Raw genomic sequence first — 16,378 nt, 5'->3', positions numbered from 1 at the left:
TAAGGAAAGTTAACTAGTTACATTGGCTTAACTCAATACAGACTCTTGCAGGCAAGGAAGTGCCTATCCAGCAGTTCAACCCACAATCAGTGCTGCTCTTGAGGTCTCTGGCTCCAGGCAGGGCACCCCACTGAGCCTCTGACTCCTGCAGACAGGCTTGCATCCCTGTGGTCCATGGCAGCACCTGCAGAATGCCTCGCTCAGCCTCTCACTCCCCTACAGCTGCCCTGCCTCTCTCCAGTGAGTTGTAACAGCTGAGCAGCGTTTCTGCTACTCCAATTCCCAGGTCACTCCGTGGGAGTGGCCGTCAAACCTGAGTGCTGTTCACACACTCCCTCGTGGAATTTTCCTCCTGGCTGCCTGCCTTCTTTGCCTCTCATCCTGTCACTTGTACTGTATCTCTCTGCCTTTTGTCTTTCTTCCCCCTCTCTCTCTCTATCTATCTATCTAATTATCTATCTATCTTTTAGCCTCCTTTTTTCTGTCCTTTCTCTTTCCTCTTTCTCTTTCCAATCTGCCTTTTCTTCCTTCCTTTCTCATGCTGACTCGTTCTTATAAGGCTCCGTGGGCACAGCATCTCAATCGAGTACAGAAATCCGATGAAACAATTGAGGAAGACCATGTGACAATGCGGGTTCGACTCCATCCTCCTATTGCTGTTCAGGAGCCCTTGAACCCAACACCGTCGATAATGTCACCGAGATGAGCTGACACATAGGGACAAATCTCTCAAGGCCAGGGAATATTCCATAAAGTGCTTTTATTCAAAAACAATCAAAAACAAAAAGTGCAGCATCAAAGCTCAATAAATAAATCCATAAAATCAAGTGTCCAGTGGGGTTAAAACCATCAACAATAAATAAATCCTTTAAAATCTGAGGTAAAAAGGTAGAAGTTAAAAACGCAGTCTCTCACACCCTTGTTCTCTGGCCCACCTCCATCACTCTCCCCCCGGCTCACCATTACTTGCAGCCGCAGAGACCCAACAGTCACGAGCTCCTTCTGTCAACCTCCGTCTTGGCCTCCAAACGGATGTCACTGCCAGACCGACGAGGCTAGCTCTCCTCCCGTGATCTTTCGCGCACCCGTAGTTGCTCCTCAGATCTAGCGGGATGATACCTCTCCTGCTCACCCCACTCGCTAGTTGTCAGTGGGGCGAACTAGCCCCTAGAGCGCCTCCATCTAACGCTCCTTCGCGGGGCCCCTGCTCGTTCTGTCGCTCTCTCTTAAGGTGGCTAGATCATCCAGCCTAGACTGCCATTGCCGTACTTTAACCTCCTTCTCACATCGTTCTACCTCCTTCCCTTTCTTTCCCCGATTTATCTCTTTTTTTTCCCACGATTCCTGATTTATCCCCCTCTCTGGTGTACCTTCGCTTATATATAATCCATATACACCTCTCTCTTCCTCCGTGGGCACAGCGTCTTAATTACACACCGCAGGAAGCCAATGAGGCAAACGAGAGCGACCGCACCCTCACGTGCAGGTGCGACTCGCTCCAATCACCCCATTAACTCCCCGCAGTTGTGCAATCGCACCCACGGAGAACGACAACGCTATACGGATTTAAAAAAAAACTGACTTTTTTCGGAAGCCGCGGACCCGCTATACCACAGACCACACCTTGATGTGCAGATGCATCTTGTCCCCATTACTCCACCAACTCCTCACAGCTGCATGAGCGTGCACACTCACAGAGAATGACCCGGCCAATTAATTCTTTATCTTTAAAAGTGGCTCTTTTTTCTGAGCCGTGGACCTGCTATACCACAGAGATGGAGCAAAAATTCTAGAACTTCAGTGTTTTTTAGTTGAATTTTAGGCATCTTTAATTCAGAAGTATTAAATAGAACTCTAATTCTTACTTTGACAGGTCAAAGGTAATTGTTGATATCTAAAATACAATATAGCATGAGACATTAAATATTAAGTCTTTATGATATACTGTACAAAACACAACTGGTCAAAATGTAATTGTAGATATCTAAAATAATTTATCATGAGGAACTACATGTTAACTTGTTATGTCATAGTGAACAAAAGACTCAGTAGTCAAAAGTCTTTTCATTTCTTTCCTGTTCATCACACTGACAAAGACAGGAACAGGAAACCAAGTAGACAGATGGCTGGGTAGGAAGAAAATGACAGGTATCACTTATCCATGAAATGTTTTACTGAATAATTTTAAAAGATATAGTGATTTTACAGTCATAGTGTGCGACTCTGTCTACCGCATGCAAGGCTAAATGCCATATTTGCAGTCTGCAGAACTACTGCACATTTGTCAAGTGTGACATGCAAGTGCTTATTGTATTAAAATCAACTGTCAAGATAGGTTCTTAAATGTTCAGAGGTTCTATTCATCTATACTAATAAAAGGCTAAGCCCTCACTGACTGACTGACTCACAGACTGACTGACTGTCTGACTCATCACTAATTCTCCAACTTCCCGTGTAGGTAGAAGGCTGAAATTTGGCAGGCTCATTCCTTACAGCTTACTTACAAAAGTTGGGTAGGTTTCATTTCGAAATTGTACGTGTAATGATCATAACTGGAAGCTATTTTTCTCCATATACTGTAATGGAGTTGAGCTGGATGGCCGTGCGGGGGCGGAGTTTCATGTGACATCATCATCACATGAACTGACTATCAACGCAGTACGTAGAAAACCAGTAATAGCTCAAAAAAGCGCTGAACAAAACATGCATTATATAATTGAGAAGGCAGCGAAACAATAAGAAGCGAGCGACTGACATATACAACCATATTCATGAGTGCTGCTACTTTGGAAACAAAGCACGGTGTAACCATAAAGTTTAAATTAAGTTCATAGACAGGCTGCCGCTGTAATTTAGTGCCTGCCCATATAAGGCCATCCATCAGCGGCAATCCAATAGAAACACTGCCGCTAAATATTCACGGGTGAAGGATTGTGCTTATGCAGAGGAAGATGAGATGGTCAGGGTGGTGTTTGGCATAAACTCAGCAAAACTGCGAGAGAAACTTTTAAGTGCCGGGTCTTAATTAACATTACATACAGCCATGGACATCACACGAGATGGCACCAGCACAGCTGGGAACCTTCAATGCAAGAACACCAAGCGACTCACGTGAACTGACGCAGTGCACAGACAAAAAGCAACAGTTCCAAAGAGTGCTAAACAGAAACCGGATTACACGATTGAGAAGGCAGCAAAAAAATCTGAAGCATCTGATACATACAAGCATATTCATAATTGCAGCTACTGCGGAAACAAAGCACACGGTGGAAAAAGTCAATGTCCCGCTAAACGAAGACAGTGTAAAAAAAAACCTGTGCATGCAGTGTGTCACATCTCAGATAAAGAGGAAGACGAGCTGTTTATTGATGCCGTAAGAAACTAATTGATGAATGAAACCTCTTATCTTTACAACAATTGACAAACACGGAATGTAACTTGAACACAACACATCCTACAAGTACGACCCTAATTGAAAGAAATAATGATAATCAAATCCTTGATGACAGCAACACTCAATAACACTCACAAAACAATTACTGTATATTAACAATCATGTTACGTTATTTTTAAAAAGTTCCCTTTTCTTTTTCATAAATTCTTTAACACACTACTTCTCCGCTGCGAATATATATATATACCTCAATCTACATACTCTCAAATAGACAAGCCACACGCCATGGCGCAATTGTAGAGGCTTCGCCTCTAGCGCCTACATCCGAGGTTCGATTCCCGAGAAGGGATGCACTGAATATGTATGCGCGCTTCCCATTTCATTTTACTCTCACATCTCCTTGGTTTGGGACGTATGAAAAAATATGCGGTTAACGCAGAATCATGTTACGTTATTTTTAAAATGTTTACTTTTCTTAGCACAAGCACAGCTGAGAAGCGTCGATGCATGTACTGCATAACGCGTTAAAAAAATAACACATTTAATTACACTTTCAATTCCAAGCAAAGGGGAACTTTTGTCAATGCATGATTTCCTAGTACATCGATTACACTGATGCACACATCACAGCTACAAAAATGTTAGAGTCGGAATAAAGCACGTTCCTACGACTGATCGGAGCAAAATTTCATTTCAAAAGACTACCCGAGCATGGTTTTGTGCACACTGAAAAGCAAGCAAAATTAGATGCATTACAGAAAGCGGACTTTGTGGCTCTTACTGGGGATCATTGGACTTCCGTGACCGTTAGTAATTCTAATTACATCTAATTACAAAATGTTCAATGATCACACTGTTTTAGCCTAATGTACAAAATAATTTTGGCTGAGGTTACTCAGAGTTTAAAGATTAAGTTGGTCAAATTACCTTTTATGTTTCTGACTTATTTTTTTTAAGAAGAAAAACTGCACTTTATGTTGAAATTTTGCTTATTATTACTTAAAGACAATACCATTCTGAAAATGTACTTAAAGTACTTAAACTACCACTTTATTTTTAAGTCTGCCCAATTTTAACCAGGGATATTTTTATTTCTGTTTTGAATTCAAATGCAGTTTAAAAGCATTTTTTTTTCCAGAAATTAAAACAGCTTGAGTTTACAATATTCATGTCTATGTCTATTATTTGATTCTGTCGCCCACTTAAAACCCTTTTAAATTAAAAAAAAAAATTTGCGATTTGGGGCAAATTCACGTGTGCGATTACATACGATTAATCAAGATTAATTCTTACACAGCCTCTAATTAATTGGATTAATTTTTTTAATCGAGTCCCACCCCTAATATATATATGTAGATTTGTATATATATGTGTATATACAGTATATATGTAAATATGTATATGTGTATATATATGTATATATATGTGTGTGTGTGTGTATATATGTGTATATATGTATATATATATGTATATGTATATATATATATATATATATATATATATGTATGTGTGTATATATATATATATATATATATATATATATGTGTGTATATATATATGTATATATATATGTCTATATTTGTATATGTGTATATGTATATATGTATTGTGAAGGACAGCCGGGTCCCATGCCCGGCAGGGACGCCTCTGCTGCTTATGTTCCGGGGGAGCCGCCATGGGAAGTCCAATACCTCCCCCAGGACGCTTGGTGGCAGCCTCCTGGCGACGGTGACTCCCCAACCGCCCGCGGGGCTCCATGGGAGATGGAGTCCTCCACAGTTTGGTTGGGGCCCAGCGTGGCCGCTAGGGGGAGCTGCCTGCTTCCCACAGCCCAGCTGGACGAGCTTTCAGCCCCACCCGGAAGTGTAATTAGGACCAGGTGGTTAATCACCTGGAACGCTTCCGGGTGGGCTATAAAAGGGCCCAGCCACCACCACTTGAAGAGCCAGAGTTGGGAGGAAGGAGACGAAGCTTGCCTGGGAGGAGTGGTGGAGAATTGTGGTTTGGGTTGTGTTTTGTTTGGTGCTTTGGGACTGTGTTTGGGCTGTGTGGCACGGGGAAGACGTGTCACACAGCTGAAGAAAAATAAAAGCCTGTGTGTTTTGTACACGTTGCCTCTGCGTGGTCTGTGCCAGGTCGGGCGCTATATAACGCCTTTTACAGTATGTATATATATATATGATGTATATATATATATATATGTTTATATATGTGTGTGTGTGTCTGTGTGTATGTATGTATATATATATATATATATATATATATATATATATATACAAGTATATATATATATGCCAGCAACACTCATGACAATGACAAAACAATTACATTGTCAATCATGTTACGTTATTATTAAAATGTTTCCTTTTCTTTTTACTTCTCCACTGCCAAGCGCGGGTATTTTGCAATATATATATAGATAGATATGACAACAACAATCATATCAATGACAAAACAATTACATTAACAATCATCTTACGTTATTTTTAAAATGTGTCCTTTTCTTTTTCATAACTTCTTGAACACACTACTTCTCTGCTGCGAATCGCGGGTATTCTGCTAGTATTATAATAAAAAACATTTTTTCTACATTTTAAATCAATTTCATCTTTGCAGATGGCAAGGAGATAAGGTAAGTCAAAACAATTTGGAAATACACGCAGAAACTTGTCTTTACATTTCTTTTTCAAAAAGATTTAAAATGGTATAGCTTTAATTAAGTCTACTCTAACAATATAACAAAATAATCTTACTCTAACAATTTTTATTTTCTGCTGGCATCCAAAGAACTAGTTCCTGCTCTTTGACTCTTAGGCCGGAGTTAAACTTCATGCGACGCAAGCGTTGTAGTGTTTATACTTGCGCGCATACTTTACTTAAATCTGGAGGAATCCACCAGGTGGCAGCGCGAGATATTATCATGGTGAGAACATGTTCGGCTTCTCTGTGTTGTGAATTGCCTGGAACACTCATTAAATTCTGATGACACCTTACTGCAATATCTCTGAAAATTATGTTTATTGATTAAATCCATCAATCCAGGGATGTGTCCATTCCAGCAAGCATTGGACACGAGTGAGAAACAATCCCTGGACGAGGTCTCAGCTCATCGCAAGGTGAATACAAGCACTCACATACACTAGCGTCATTTTAGCGACACCAGATCCCCAAATCTGCATATCTTTGGAAGGAAACCGGAGCAAAATGTGGAATACAAGCAGGAAATACCAGCAACATAACTCCATGCGAGACAGCAGTGCTATCGCTCCACCACCGTGACACCCCCATGTGTGTAATTATTAACAGTATTCATTATTTAAACGAAATTATATGTAAAAAGTAATATACACACTTTAATTCATTTCATCATGAAAGTGGTATCAAGTACAAATCTAAAGATTCTAAATGTGCAGAGAGCTGGAATATCATACATGTCATATGTTCTGTGTGGTGATCTATTGCTGCTTGCTGCTGCTGTCAGGTCCAAGAAGCTCGTAGCGATTAAAAACTGGGATGACGTTTATGATGGTCTGCATTAATGATAAAGTAAACTACGAGGTTAAAGTGGACATTTCGAGATTAAAGCCGAAATTTCCACTTTAATCACGCTTTCGAGGCAACTCAGGCCCCTTCTTCAGGCAAGATGTAATCATTACATCTTCCCTGAAGAAGAACCTGAGTTGCCTCGAAAGCTTGCATATTGTAATCTTTTTAGTTAGCCAATAAAAGGTGTCATTTTGCTTGGCTGTTCTCTACATTCATAATGGCTAACACGGTACAACAACCTAGTACTACACTTTAATCACAAAATACACGTTTTCAACATGTCCTTTATTTTTTTCTCAGTGGCTCAAATACAGCGCTATACATTATGTTGCTGTTGTTAAGTTGCAAAAAACATGGCACAAAAGATGGTATGTGCGGCTTTTAAAATGTATTGTGTCATTACGATTGGGAATATGCGACGCTTGAATATAAAAGCACCAAGAATGCATCTGTATGTCGGCATTTTGCTTCACCACATCGAAGCTTTCATCCCGTAGGATCTGAATAGAGGCTTTCTGTCACATGTAGATAGTAAACAGAGACACTGACGTCACGTTCCAACTTTTAACACACTGCGCCCCCGACGTTTTGCTGGTACTGCAACTCGCGCACACGTCTCGAGCATAGAACTCCTTACTTGTGTGACTTCAACTGACCCAATATTTTCACTGAGAATAAAGTAAATATATTCCTGGGTTATTTGGGACTGACTACGCAACGCTCAGCTTTCTGTGGCATAAGCTTTCTTCATGTTCTGACTGGCAAACCAAGTTGATAGGAATAGACAATCTCTTTTTGATTTCAAAGCTGATAATTAATGCACCAACCTAGTATGGATTAATAAATGTGAGCCATTATGGATGAGACTTGTTTAAATATAATACAGTAAACTGTACACACATGATTTATGTTATTTTCATTTTTCCCCACATTAGACAAGAAATAACTACTTCACATTTTAACACTAAAATGTGAAATAGGGACTAAAATAATATCTAACAGGGTGTCTTACAAACATTAGATTAAATTCAAGATTAGACATCCTTATTGTCGTTTTTGATTGTGTGATCTTTATTGCAAGAGCATATTGAAATTCTTGTGCCACAGTTTTGGGGAAAAGGGATAGGACAGTGAAGTATTTAATGGCAATAATATACAATATGACAATAAGATAGTGATATATAAATAATTACAGTAAATAACAGCAAAAAATGTAGATGGCAATACACATATAACAAATAGGTGGATACAGTACATGGTTTGTATGGTCTGGGGAAAGAAGCTGACCCGGAAGTGGGTGGAGTGAGTGGTGAGGCTCCAGTGGTGCTTTTTAGAAGGCAGACATTACGACAAGGGATGAGCTGGGTGGCTGTCATCATAGATGGTGGATTCACGTCTCCTCAGAAATCTGGTTAAGAAGATAGAATGAAGGTATATGATCAGCCTCAATCATTTTTGAATTTGTATGGACACAATGTGATGCTCCTGGTCAGGATTCTTTCAAAAGTGCAGCAGTATAAGTTTGCTAGTGTTTTGGTTCTCACCCCAAAGCTCGTTAGCTTCCTCAGAAAAAAGCTTTTGCTGAGCCTTTTTGATGATGCAGATGGTGTTGACACAGAACAAAAAGAGGTCAGTGAAATGGAACCTGAAGTTGATACTAGTGTGGACGGGGAGGCTGTTGATGTGGAGTGAACCATGCCTGTCTTTCTTGTTTGTGATGTCATCCTTTGTTTTGTCCACATTTAAGAAGAGGTTGTTGATATGGCACCATACAGTCAGGTCTTTTATCTTTGTCACCGATAAGGCCATTCATTGTAGTGCCATCCAAAAACCTGTTGAAGCTGTTGCCCTCATGCTTTGCTACATATCACAAAGCAATTTATGTAAGGAACTGAGAAGCACATTAATGTAATAGTCTTTTAAAAAACAACTATTACAGAGTTTCTATAACCCAATCAGATTCAGGAAAACTTTTATAACTAAGAACACAGTATGTGTACATTAAATATTACTATAGTGCACCATGCTATGTCTGCCATCTCTTCAGATCGCTGTGCTGTTTGCTGATGTCAACTCCTTTGTGATTAGTCAGTTTGTCACTATGCTGTTTACATATACATATTCTTAAATATGTATATCTGTGGTGAGAAGTTAAGCAAAATGACACCTTTTATTGGCTTACTAAAAAGCTTACAATATGCAAGCTTTCAAGGCAACTCAGGCCCCTTCTTCAGGCAAGATGTAATACAGAGACTGGAATTCCTTGTGTTTGTATAGACACTAGGACAGATGCAGCATTGGAAAACCTTTAAAACAGACATCTTAGATGAAAAAAAATAATAGATCTCTCCATTCATTTAGCAAGAGAGGAGAACAATGTATAGTCAAGATCTTTTGATAAGATAACTGTCCAACAAAGTCTTTTGAAGTTTATGATGTGGATCAGGTGGTCTGTGTCAGTGCGAGAGATGCAAACAGTCCTCATATTTGGCCATAAAACTCTTGTCTCTATTCAAATCATGTTGTAATGTGTTAGATTTTAGCATGAGTTTGACTTCCCATTCTTTTCTCTGTTGCTGTGTTCTGAAGTTGACCATAAGCACTGTGACTTTAAAATCAGTCTAACAGTGTCCATGGCTCTTAAAGTGAGCAGCTACAGGAACATCTCTGTTGCCATGTTTAATGTGGAACCATTTACCCCATTCCCCATTCCTCTCAAACCTGTTTATTTTTTCTGCTGACTCCATTTTAGAATATACCCAACTAAATCATAAGAGTCTAATCCTTTTTCTTTTGTTTCTGGACTCTCTACATAAACTAGATTTTACTCCCTACTCCAATAAAATAAAATACAAAACAACATGCCAAAACATATGTGAGAGGATTTTACTTTCAGGAACTACTTATAAGATGGAATTTGTAATATATAAACACCTACTAGCACAGAGTTCTGATGATACTTAATACACAATGTGTCAATACCAACGCAGAACCTAAATAAAAGACAAAACTGATCCGCAAATTCAAACAAAGCCAAAACGTTAAAAAAAAGCTGAAATATTAAATAATACAGTAAGTACCCATAACATCCTTACCATTCTAAGGAGATAGCAAAGACTAAGTCTAAGGAACTAATAGACCACTGATGAGGTAACTCTGGATACTTGAGTCTAAATAGACATTTGTTGTAGAAAACTGGATTCCTGATGATTTTTTTAAATAAAAAATTGCAAAATCTTTCAGTGTTATTAGTAAGATTAGGTTACCTGAAACTACTTATAACATATAAATGGGGATCGGATTTCCACATTTGTGTATGTTAAGATTAAACACATTTTAGGGGTGTATTGTAAATATTGTAATATTATATAAACTTGAATTGCACTTTAAACTGTGCAATTACAGTGTCATTAGACAAACAGTAACTTAGAATATAACCAGAAAGGGTTACATGTCTTGAATACTTCCTATATTGTTGTTCACTTTTCTCCATACACATGCTGCTACCATTGCCTCCTTTAAAACTGACTATATTAATATATGCATTGGATTAAGAAATTTTAAACCATTGGTCTCAAGGGAACTCATTAATTTCAAGTCCTTTGGGATTATCAAAGGGTATGCAGATTACAATCATCTTCTTCTTTAGACATTGAGGATGCTGACACTGGTTTCTCCTTATCTTTGTATTGCATTAATTTAGCATTTTCAATATGGCCTTGACACAAGGGTTTAAAAAAGACGAGTGTATTCTTTAAATCAGAAATTCTCAAACTTTATGCTGGAGATCTGTATGTTTAATTTTTTTTGATGATTAATTCTCATTTTCTTTCAATAAGCCAACATCTGAATGGTTGGTTAGTTCTGAATATCAATAAACAAACTAGTTAATACCTTATGTATGCTATAATAAGTGTTACCATAAAGCAGTGTTCAAAACAAGAAAAGGTTCATACTAAATAATTAATAGATTTCTGTCATATAAAGCATATTAAAATGCATAATTAATAGGGTCTGCAGGTTATTGGCTGTTAAACAGATACTGAAGCCTAGTTGAGACAACTTCCACCCATTGTCTTGGCTGTTGCTCTCTTATGTTTTATATTTCTGACCAGTAACCATGCTTTGACACCATAGTTTTGTCAAGTGTGATCAAACTTTTTATGCTTAAAATAAATACGTGTATTCATCCATTCATCAAACTTCCTACCAGCATATTAAGCCTTAGGCTCAAGGCATGAATAAACACAAAGTGGCACACATTCTAGTTACATACATTCAAAATTTCATATAATGTGACCAGTTGCTTTACCCTGGAACGTAAGGGATAAATAGCTGCCTCAAATAAAGGAGCTCAAATACCTTAGAGTCTAGTTCACAGTTGTGAGTCGAGGTAATCATGAAACTGACAGTTGAATTGGTGAGCAGCCAGAATTTTTTCAGACATTGTACAAAACTGAGGTGGCACATAAGAATATGCTATGTTCTTGGACAAATCTTTTGATTTACCAATTAGTATATATGTTCTCCCTCCAAATGGCAATATTACTTTTAGTTGAGACAAATTAAAATACAGAAGGTAAGCATCTCAGATGAGTGGATGGATTCTTGAGTCATGTGCCGAGTGTTTCTCACAGTTCCATGTGTTTTTAAGATAACAACTAAATACAATGACATCTGCCATAATGACATGCTTTAAAACATTAACACTTCATAACACTTCATAGCAGAGGTTTAAGACCACCTGCAATTCCACTAAAGCTGCTCTCTCCTTGGCTCTTCAAAACATAATTCATTATTTGGAACACAAAGACACATACTGTATATCAGAATGCAGTTTGTGGCCAAACATAGTTCTAATTCCCTCTACAGAAAAGGAACACATTTTCATTTTTGGAGTACACCCATCATTGGTCAGGTCACTGCTAATAATGAGGCAGATATAAGGGATAAGGTTAGTGTATTGGTGGGTGAATGCATTGATGATAACATCTCCCTCAATATCAAAAAATTAAATATCACTAAATTTAGAAAATAGAAAGGAGACTGCACACTCATCTGTGATAATTAACAGCCCACAGAATCCTGGGGTTATGAAGAATGCAAAACATCCCTGTTACTTCCTTAGGCAATCAAAAAATATGGTCTGTCTGTAACAGTCCCTACCATATTTTATATGTGGGTATTTCACTGTGGTTTGGCAACAGTTCATTCCCTTACTGGAACATATTTCAGGTAAACCCAGTCTGTCATTGGCACCCAGCTTCACACTATTTCAGACACTTCACTACTTGCTCCCTCAGTCATCCTGGTTTCTCTCCTTTTTAACCCTTATTGCTGAAAAGTCTTACAGGAACAAAAGCATGAATACCTAGACTTGCAGACAGTTTCTTCCCATTAGCTAAACCTTTCCCATGGAAAAGTTTAATTTCCCCGACCATCCAGAAAAGAATAAGAGCACACCACAGACAGGCGTGTCTCAAGGCTGCGTTTAGTGCTCTGTCACAAACTCCACTCTGAGTAATAGCAAGGTTTGGGGCAGCCACCCGTATATTTGGTATCCTGGCTGCAAAGTTGCGAAAATGTAAACAGCACTGATGTGCATAAAAACCGAGTCCAAAACAGAACTGAGTGAATAGGGAAAAGGTGGAGGCTTTTAAAGGGGAACACAGGAAGTGAGGTCAAAGGGGTCCGGCTCATAAGGGTCTTCAACTATAGGCTCGAGCCCGGACGTGGCATCACAGGGGCCAGAGCCAGCAAAGTCTTCTTCCATAGGCTTGGACCCGGAAGTGATGTCAAGAGGGCCAGGTGGGATCTCCCATGAATGGTCTGCAGGAAAGGGAGAAAAAGAGTCACATCCCGGTCTGATTCAGAATTGCCCTTACTCAAGCCCTTTAGCTGCCTCCCATGTGCATGTGTGTGACAGCTCTCACAGTTTAAATGTGTTGCGCTTTTGAATTTTAGCTGTTATTTTGCCCTATTATGAAATGAAAAATATTTTTCAAAGAAAGAGGACAAGAAGAGCGCAATTACCACTTCACTATCCAAACACAGCTGAGTTTTTCAGTTGATAAGTACCCATTCTTTTAAAAATTTATTTTGCTAAGCATTATATCCATGTAATATATCATTTAAAATGTTTATATATATCATAGACCATACCTTTTAAATTATAGAAGGAACCATAATTGGTTTCCGAAAGTAAATCAAGTTGTGTTTACCTTTGAATTGCAACTAACATAAACACTATGAAGTGTTAAACAAGTAGGTCATTAGTGTTTTGGATGCTTTATATTATATAGAAATCCTTGATGGACTGTAATACAGGTGTTTCCATTTGTGTGGATTTTTTATTAACCTGGTGAATAACTGGCTTTCAAAAGGGCACTGAACTTTCTTGAAGTTAATAATGTCAAAATTAAATCACAACTGCAGTCTTCAACTGGTTTTGACCCCTTTTTGACATGGAAATGTCAGACTTTGGACTTGCTGAAGTACATCAATTTTCCCTTATATTTGACAAGCTATTCTTATTGCTTTAACTTTACATGTAATAGATTGCAGAGTGGTAATTCTTGGCCAAGGGAAAACTACATTACTTGCATGTTTATTTATGCATGCATAATGTGTTCATAGACGTAATATTCTTGAGAACTAACTGTGAAATGTATTAATAAGTTTGGACAAAATAAGTGGCTACTATATGTGTTCAAGAAACAGTGGTTTTAATGTCATATAATCAAGGGGGGATTAAGACTCCATCCTCACTACTGCTACTGAAGTTACCCCCAACAAGCACATGTTTGTTTGCAGCATCCTTAAACACTAACCCAACTAATAAGATTTATGAATATGGTTAATTCTGTAATCTTCTTAGAACACTGATGTATAGATAATGTTCAGGCAAGAAAAAAAGAACATTCTATTGACAAAAAAACACATCAGTAAAATGTTAAATGGCTACTTTTAAATAGTAGGTGCATCACAGTAAATATTCTTCAGGTATCATCAATGAAACAGGCATTAATCTAATTCAAGTCTTTTGCATTAAATTGCTTGGAATTTGTCTTCAAAATAGGTTAATTTCAGGTTGTAATAAATGATAGGCAATCCATAGTAAAAATGACAATACTTACAGTGCCAAGCTGCTAGGAGTACCTAAAAGATTATCTAGCTGACTAATAGGTTTATTTGAGTCAGCATGAATTACCAACTCACCCAAATTGCTTTCACATTAGGAAGACATATTTAATGCAGTAAGTTCTTCATGAGATGTTTCATCAAGTGCGATTTGCAGTTTATTATTAATTCAGTCATATCATGGGAATAATTTTTTTAGCTTGCTGCTACTTCTTCATTTAGTGATGCCATGTTTAGTGCAAATAGAGTTTACTTATGCTCTCTTTATTTAATTCTACCATACAGCAATATATAGTGTATATGAAATTACTTTATATTAGTACACAGCACATAAAAAAATGTTGTAATACTAGCAGCATGTTGTCTTCTTTCAAAATATTACTAGATTTTTTCATTAAAAATATATATATATTCTCATATATATGAATTTAAATGTTTTTCATAGCTACTGAATATTTAAGTGATTAAATGGAAAGCCAAGAAATATAAAAATGTCTTTCCTTCACACTGAAGAACTTCTAAACTGATTTTTGAGTGAAAAAGACAGAAAAAAATGTCATAAATTGTTTTAAAACACACAATCAAAAGGAATAGTGAGGCAAGAATAACATATATGGATCTGGGACCATTTCAGTGAGTTTGTGCAATTTATTCTTTTCCTTCATGATTTTTCATGTTTATTTTTGTTCTTTCATTTTTCCCTTTATGCCTCCTGGTGCTTGTGCCATCATTAACCGTAGGGGGCAATAAACGTGTCAATATGAATTGTCTGCTGTTGCACTGCACATGAGTCAGACTGTGATGTTGTGAATGTCATTCTCTGTAAAAGCTGACACCCTGCTTTTTCTCTTTCATAGTCAAAAGGAAGAAACGTGAGCCCCTTAAACTAATTACAATGGTCAAATAACATGAAAGAGAAAGATTATATGTTTTTAGTTTAGTTTTTTGGGGTATTCACCTCTTATCAATTGTTTAGTTTGTTTATTCAATCCTTTAAAAACAGATGGAGATACATCATTATTCTGAGCAAGGAACATACTCGAGTATCCTACAGATCTCTTCCTATACTAGTGAAACTAAACACATTCTGGAGTTGTAGTTCTAGGGTGTTGTACCGTGCTAGCCATTATGGATGTAGTGAGAAGTTAAGCTACATGACATCTTCTAAATATTTATGGTAGCATATGAAGTGAAAACAGTTGGGTTCATTTTTGTTTTTTGTTCCTCCACAAGCAGTAAGCATTTTGTTATGTGGGTGTGTTGTATGGCATGTAAGAGTGTCCATGGCAGATTATAGCAGGTGCAGGGTTTTGTTTTAAGATAGTATGGCTTGGACATGTGAGTTTAGGTATATGCAGAACAGACGTGCTGCCATAGAGTGCTAATTGGGAAATGGATTAATTAATTTTGTATGTGCGGGAGAGTGATTTGCACACCCATCCGTCATTAGAGGTTCCATGGGTCAATAAGCACAGGTCCTACAATTGAAGGGATATAACAGGTCTGAGTAGTTTGAAAGGGGAGGAAATGAAAGAAGAATGGAAGGAGGATAAAATCAAGGGAAAAGAGAAACATCAAAGAAAGAAAAATGGCAGTTGACTTATTGCAACAGAGGGAAGGTGAAGCAGTTGGGATGCCCCATAATGGAGCGAGGGAAGAGCACTTCAGGAGCAGATCACCTCCACTGACCTAAAAAGCAGAAGTGATCATGGGCTCAGAGGATCCTGTAGTGACTGGTGGAGGTGGCAGGAAAGTAGAACTGTACTCAGGGTGTTTCAGTGAATATTGGAAGAGGTGGCTGGGACACAGTCAGGAGGTTTGCCAGCATCTTAGCCATGTTGTGTGAGCTAGGAGATTGAGTAAGAGAGATAAGAGACTAGAGTGATATAATGATAGAGTGCACTGGGGAAGACAAAATGGAGGAGACAATTCTGTATTTGGTTTTAATTCATATTTTTATCTATTATTGATTTTATTTACTGATTTTTATCTAAACCGCACTATTTTTCTGGGTTATTTATTTTTGACTTTCTGAACTACATTTTGGACAAGGTTTTTTTTTTAAATAAAGCACTTTTGCACTCTTTGCACCTATTGTGTGCCCTTAATTTGCCCTAGTCCATCATGGTTCATGACCATCAATGGTCCATAGAGCTGGAATATGCCAGGACTACGGGCACCTGGGGCATGAAAGCAAGCCATACTGATAGGAACAATGCCTTTCTGGTTTCTTTTAGACCATTCGCCAACAGCCATTCACTTTTTTTGCCTGTTCAATGACCTTTTTTGTGGCTTGTT

This window comes from Polypterus senegalus, chromosome 8 (assembly GCF_016835505.1).
Source record: "Polypterus senegalus isolate Bchr_013 chromosome 8, ASM1683550v1, whole genome shotgun sequence".
Taxonomy (NCBI): Eukaryota; Metazoa; Chordata; class Cladistia; order Polypteriformes; family Polypteridae; genus Polypterus; species Polypterus senegalus.
The sequence above is the reverse complement of the archived record's forward strand: the minus strand, read 5'-3'. Positions refer to the sequence as shown.